Consider the following 8,034-nt stretch of genomic DNA (forward strand, 5'->3'; position numbering starts at 1 on the left):
CACAACAAACCATCGTTATACAATAACTTACCTAATTACCCTAACCTGCCTAGTTCACCTTATTAATCTAGTTAAGCCTTTAAACGTCACTTTAAACAGTACAGAAGTGTCTTGAAAAATATCAATTAAAATATTATTTACTGTCATCATGACAAAGATAAAATAAATCAGTTATTAGAAACAGGTTTCTAAAACTATTATGCTTAGAAATGTGCTGAAACAATCTTCCCTCCATTAAACAGATATTTGGGAAAAAAATAAACAGGGGAGCTAATAAGTCAGGGGGGCTAATAATATTCTGACTTCAACTGTATGTATATATATATATATATATATATATATATATATATATATATATATATATATATATATATATATATATATATATATACTATTCACTTTTATCTATTACATATATGATTAATATATCTGATTAAAGAGCAGCAAATTAATCTATCAATTAGATTTTTTGCTTGTTTACAGTATATATATAAAAAAACAGAGGTATTCCTTTAATAATGCACTGATCTATAATAAAAGCATTTGATTGCTTTTCTAATTTTTTTATGCTCATTTATGACACAATTTGTTGCGTTCAAAAGAAAACAAACCAAGATCGGCATGACATTTTTATATTTATTTTAAAAGTGTTTTCATGCCTAAACAAAACAAGCACAGAACAGATTCACGTTTAGGAGCAAGGGGCATCATCTGGTGGTTTGGCGGTATGGGATGCATATAGAGCGGAACGGCTCTTCAATGTTTATTGCCACCCTTCATAGAAAGATAGTAAATTCGGGAGAAATATGGGAAAATACCTTTACAGGATGGTAGCTGGATATAATTGTAAAATACTGGAGAAGCCAGGGAAAATCGGGAAGGTTGACAGGTATGGTTTAATGGCAGCCATAACAATATCGTTAGGGGTTTAATAAAGTGAGAATGAAGTTTAGCAACTCTGTATTTTGTTGCAATTTTAGGAGTTGCATGAGTGAGGTTGCTTTTGTTTGCTTTTTGTAGCAATATCTGGCAACACTGCATCACCTGCATTTAACTCACAGGTACTGTAGAATTAAAAAAGGATAGTGTGGATTGTACAGATCTGTAGAACCACAAAAAAATATTAAGTTTAGTAGTAAGCCAACCTACTGTAAGTCTAAAATGAATAAACCGTTATTAAACATTCATATAAAACATGCATTCTCATGTATCATTCAAACACTAGTGAGAAAAAAAACTGCATTCGCAGCCATTATTATTGCAGACTTCTTAACAACCCCCAGGCCTCACTAATTTTCAAACCCTTGCTATCGCCACATCTGCTTTTTAAACCACCAACATGGCAGCAATTAAAATCTTTCTGAGTCTGAATCACCGATCCTCTACAAAGTCTCTAATTAGAGACTCGTCTTGACTGTTTGGGACAGGTTGTCCATCAGAAGCAGCAAATAACAGACGTTTGTTTGATTAGAAACGCTTTTGAGAGCAGCTTGAGCATTTGGAGACATGTTCTGCCCCCTTGTGGCCAGATTGGACATTTAATTGCGAGCCAGTTCAATTGAGAGCCGGACGCACAAAAGAGCTTTGAGCCCCCTCTGACATACAGAGGCTCAGCATTAAAGAGCGGCAGAGAAGATCTAATCTCCTCCAAGAGTCCATTCAATATATTCATCCGCTATTGGATGGAATCTTTACTTTTAAAGGGATGAAAAATTGAACATGGTAAAGGTTTATAAACATTAGTTGATGTCAGTTTTAATTTAAATAAGAAATAATCTAATGTATATTCATTATGGACATAATATAGATAGATAGATAGATAGATAGATAGATAGATAGATAGATAGATAGATAGATAGATAGATAGATAGATAGATAGATAGATAGATAGATAGATAGATAGATAGATAGATAGATAGATAGATAGATTTTGTTTTTGTTTATTTCAGCGAGCTACAAGTCAATCACATCACACTCTGAATTGCTATACCAATGATATCCATTTCAGTGTAAAAACTGCATTTGGACACAACCAAGGTCACTGCCTCTTGTAAAGAGATGTTATTTGAGTCAGAACAACACAGTCTTTGACTTACAGCAATGTTTTCTAATTATAGACATTGCTGAAGAGGAAATAAAGTATTCAAAGCCTGTTATAAACAACTATCAGCTAACAACTAAACTAACTCTGATGTCAAGCGAAGCAGCTTCCAGATCCAAGTGCTCTATCAAACTGTATGTGGAGGCTCAATAAATGGTGATAATAAATGTTTACAAAGGACTGGTACTATTATGTTCGAAAATTATGTTTCTAAGATGTATATATAACAATGCCTAATATCAGATGGCCAGAAAGTGATACATTTTTATACAATGTAAAACATTGATTTATTGCCAGATATGATGTCACTGAGATCTGGACCTCAGTACATTTATGCACTCTTTCAACTGAGTAGCGGCTTGGACTCACAAACAGTATTCTCCGCATGATCTCACAAGAAACGTAACTATTTTACATTTTCACAGTTTAGTGGCTAATTTGTACAAATTCTTACCAGTTCAATCATATAAAAATCTATTATTTTAAAAAGGAGGCGCCCCACCCCTAAATCCAACTCTCATTGGGGGATAAGCAAATCATACTAAATTGTAGGAATTTATAGAAATTAGCAATTAAATCAAAAAGTTACGAATAAGCGTTGAGATAGCATTAGTTTTTAATGCCTAACGACTTAACAAGCGATATAGTTAGATATATAGCTGCGTCAATTATACTTTGTATCAGTTGTACAGTCTATCTTTACATACTTGAGTACAATTAATTTATTCATTCATTTTCTTTTTGGCTCAGTCCCTTTAACAATCTGGGGTCACCACAGCAGAATGAACCGCCAACTTATCCAGCATATGTTTTAAGCAGCAAATGCCCTTCCAGCTGCAACCCATCTCTGAGAAACATTCATACACACCCATTCCCACACATACACGATAGGCAATTTAGCTTACCCAATTTACCTGTTCCACATGTCTTTGGACTGTGGGGGAAACCCGGAGGAAACCCACGGGAATGCAGGGAGATGTGTACAATTCTTTTTTTTTTTTTTTTTTTTTACTCAGCTAACAATTTGACTAGATAATTTGCATACTGCAAGTAGTTTGTACATTTCAAATTCTTCATATTATTTATGACATCCCAGCAGACACACAACATCATAAGATGTTAATATAATGGTCCGTTTCCTCTGAGTGGTACAGTACGGTACGATTCAGAATGAACTAAATAGTACCGTACCACTTTTTCGGCATCCTTTCGAAAGGATACCAAACACAAGAAAGGGTACCAAAGGTGGAGCTATACACGTGCAGCTGAATGCTGATTGGTTACAGAGATACGTGCACAAGCTAGTGGAGCCAGCCAGAATAAAAACAAAGGAACCGCCATGTTTTAAATACACAGCGAGACATTACATCGTAATACTATATGCATATAATAACAAGCCATGGATGAACCTAGCTCAAAGAAACCTTGTCGTTGTCTTGATGTACGGCCACAAAGTCAAGAAGAACAAAATATGCCATGTCCTGTTAATGTTTAACAAGACATTTTGCAAGAAGTGCTTCTCATATGATATGTGAACGACCTGTACAGCTTTACTGTAGACATTTATTCGAGTGACAATGAGATCGACTGAAACTTTCTCTCATACACTACGCCAACCAAATGGGTAACCTTGGTAGTGGAAACGCAAGCTTGATAAAGGTGACCTGTACCGACCCGTACCATACCGTACTATACCTGTAACGCCGGGGAGTGACACTGACAACAGAAGGTAGGATCCAAATGCAGGTTTATTCAAAGTCAGGCAAGCAATGGTCAACAGAGGTGCAAACAGATCTATACAGGCAGTCCAGAATCATAATCAAACACAGGCGAGGGGTCAGAAGGCAGGCGGCTAAACAGGATAAACAAGGCTAAGATCAAAACACGGGAAACCAAGACCAGGGGTCCGTTCTTCGTACGTGGCTTACTCAGTTAGCTGGATTTGGATATTGACGATTTGACACGATCCAGGATCGTTTCGTTCTTCAAAGCTGATCCGAGAGTTTTTGTCATGGCAACAGATCTGCCAGGTCAAACCTGATCGGGAGCAGGTTCAAATCATATAAACAGGATTAGATCGGCTCAGTTCAAGCAAAGATAATACAGAAAGTATGTACCGAGTTCTGATATTTTCTTACAGTAAAAGTTATATACACTTGGGAAAAAAAGTAGTTTTTAACTATATATTTAAAGTTATAGTCATTAATAAAATAAATAAAGTTTTACATATTAATAAAACGTATGCAATCTGCACCCTCGAAATGAAAGTACAAAGACTGCCACCTGGTGGTGCAAAGAGAAAACTTATTGATATGAACTTTTTAGATCGCTTTAGTACAAATTGTGTATAATAGAAATGCACAATATGTGACTTTTTTTAAAAGCAATAATACATTTATGCAGTCATAAACATGTTTTGACAGTTAATATGCCAGTGATTTGATGCTTCACAAAAGTTGCAGACGCCTTTACCAATATCAAAATGCTTTTGGAAACAACCAGTTATTCTTTACACCGATTAAAAAACTGTACTATAATAAAGAAAATATTTTCTAAATGTAGAACTAAATACATTGATTTGCATTGAAATACATGATGAATACTCTTGTCTTGACAAATGAAAGTGTAAAGCCTGCAGCTCACAACAAATGTGAAGTTACTGCGTGTCATATTTAACAAGCCGTTTACTGCTAATTTGATGTAATTTTGCTCACATGGATAATTGAATATTAATCAGATGATGTCATTACACTGCTGTGCCGTCAGCCAATCGTTGCATTGCTGATCATGATTTCGAGGATCGATAGATCTGTCCTTAATAACACACGCAGCGATCTCAGATCAGTTCATCCAGACATTCTAATCTGATTCGCGAACTTGTTTGAAGAACCAAATAAGCGAGAGATCAGTTATCAAGATTAAAAGATCCAGGATCTGCCAAATCATCTTAGATAATTTAAGTGAGGTACGAAGAACGGACCCCAGGGGTCCGTTCTTCGTACGTGGATTACTCAGTTAGCTGGATTTGGATATTGACGATTTGACATGATCCAGGATCGTTTCGTTCTTCAAAGCTGATCCGAGAGTTGTTGTCATGGCAACAGTTCTGCTAGGTCAAACCTGATCGGGAGCAGGTTCAATTCATATAAACAGGATTAGATCGGCTCAGTTCAAGCAAAGATAATACAGTAAGTATGTTCCGAATTCTGATATTTTCTTACAGTAGTAGTTATATACACTTGGGAAAATGGTACATATTTTTTAACTATATATATAAAGTTAAAGTCATTAATAAAATAAATAAAGGTATACATATTAATAAAACGTATGCAATCTGCACCCTCGAAATGAACAAAGACTGCCATCTGGTGGTGCAAAGAGAAAACAAATTGGTATGAACTTTTTAGATCGCTTAGTACAAATTGTGTATAATAGAAATGCACAATATGTGACTTTTTTTAAAGCAGTAATACATTTATGCAGTCATAAACATGTTTTGATAGTTAATATGCCAGTGATTGATGCTTCACAAAAGTTGCAGACACCTTTACCAATATAAAAATGCTTTTGTAAACAACCAGTTATTCTTTACACCGATTAAAAAAGGGATACTATTATAAAGAAAATCTTTTCTAAATGTAGAACTAAATACATTTATTTGCATTGAAATGCAATATAAATACTCTTGTCTTGACAAATGAAAGTGTAAAGCCTGCAGCTCACAACAAATGTGGAAAGTTCTTGCGTGTCATATTAAACAAACCGTTTACTGCTAATTTGATGTAATTTTGCTCACATGGATAATTGAATATTAATCAGATGATGTCATTACGCTGCTGTGCCGTCAGCCAATCATTGCATTGCTGATCATGATTTCGAGGATCGATAGATCTGTCCTTCACAACACACGCAGCGATCTCAGATCAGTTCATCCAGACATTCTAATCTAATTCGCGAACTTGTTTGAAGAACCAAATTAGCGAGAGATCAGTTGTCAAGATTAAAAGATCCAGGATCTGCCAAATCATCTTAGATCATTTAAGCGAAGTATGAAGAACGGACCCCAGGATAACGCGTTGTAATGTCACCTTACAGATAAACAAGACTCGGCAATGTGAATGAGTGTGTGTGCTGCTTAAATACTGTGTGTAATCAGTCTTGAAGCAGGATCAGCTGTGGGAGTCTAATCAGTGGAGACTTGGAGCAGGTGTGTGTGTGTGTGTGTGTGTAGCATGACTGAATATGTAGTTTATCAGCAGATTTGTAGTCCTAAGTGTGTGTGTGTGTGTGTGTGTGTGTGTGTTTACCAGCGACATCTGGTGGTTGTTCGCTGGTGAACATGACAGTACCAGTCAGTGGAAACAGGCTATTAGGTTAGATTTAGGTCACCAGCATAAGGATATATATATTTTTTTTTTTTTTGACGTCCAATAACAGCGTGAAATGACTTTGACATTTAGTTGATTTTAGGTTGTATTGGAAAGTGACCAAAATCCAACTTCAAGCCAACATCTTAAACCAATGTCATTTAGATGTCAAATTTAATTTTAATTTTAAATTTAATTTGTCTGGTATGGCAACCAAAATCCAATATCTGATAGACACCATATTGATAATGTCCACACAACATCAAGCTGTAACATCATTAGACATTGATATTTTGTTGTTTGTAGGCTGCGTTAGAAAGTGACCAAAATGCTGTCTGTCCGAAATTGGACATTGACATCGCACTGATGTTGGGTTCTGACTTTCCCGATTTTCATTTCCAAACAAAATGCAATGTCCCACGATGTTGGGGTACAATGTCGATCTGACATCATACTGACGTTATGTGCCTGCTGGGATGGACATCAGTAATCAGATTATTTGCCTTAACCTGAATTAGGTTTTTACTGTACATGATTTGCTTCTTGAATGTGCCTTTCATGATCCCGTTTCACAAGTTCATTTTACATGTTATAGCACGTAATTCGATTAACTTCATTGCGTCACTTTGTTTCCCACATTTTCTAAGGAGTTTCATGTCATTTCTTCATGTCTGTGCTACATTACATTAATGCAACTAAAATCAACATACTCCACATGTCTTAATCAGAATTCTGTTTAGATTATGACTTTATTCGGATTATATGAATCGGAAACCGCACTTTACTTGGTAGACTCTTAATCAGAGTATTGTCCTAATCATATTAAAATTGGATTATTGGTGTTTATGTAAACATAGTCATTGTCAATGTCACGAGCTACTCTAATATAAATGTGCTAAAACAGATACCAGGATTCTAGTCATTATTCAGTGTGCTTATACACTTGGGTTTTTGTGATTTTTTTCAGGAGTCCAGATTTCAGCCATAAAATATGAGCCCTTAACAGCATTAGCTGGATATTATCATATCAAACACACACCAAAAGCACAGACAGGAGAAAATTACCTCAGGCTATGTGAAGTGTGACTGTCAATCATCGCTGGATGAGGGAAACATACATTGGTTTAAGATGAAATGCCTTATCTGTATATAAAGCTCAAAAGACTGTACATTTCTCAGAAAAGAGTAGCGCGTAGTTGTGATGCTATCAGATAATAACATGAGGGTATTTTGACATCTATCATTAGCAAGATACTTGAAAAATGCCAGGGCGCAGCTTACCTCTCCAATATATTTGTCATTTTCTGTGGTGACACCAAACGCTCGCTGGTTCATCTGTTTCTCAACCTGCTTGAATATGCAGACGTACAACTGTCAGTGATTAATGACATTAATTTCAGTCCGCTTCTCACACAGAGCTTCCACATGGCTTCTGAAGAAACATATTTACATTTACATTGTCATTTAGCAGATATGTCCACAGTGACTTACTTATGTGATATTTATTCGTGCTGACAGCCTATATACTTTCACAGTGTGAATATTTATGAGATCTTCTTGTTTTGT

This window comes from Danio rerio, chromosome 11 (genome assembly GCF_052040795.2).
Source record: "Danio rerio strain M-AB ecotype USA chromosome 11, GRCz13ab, whole genome shotgun sequence".
Taxonomy (NCBI): Eukaryota; Metazoa; Chordata; class Actinopteri; order Cypriniformes; family Danionidae; genus Danio; species Danio rerio.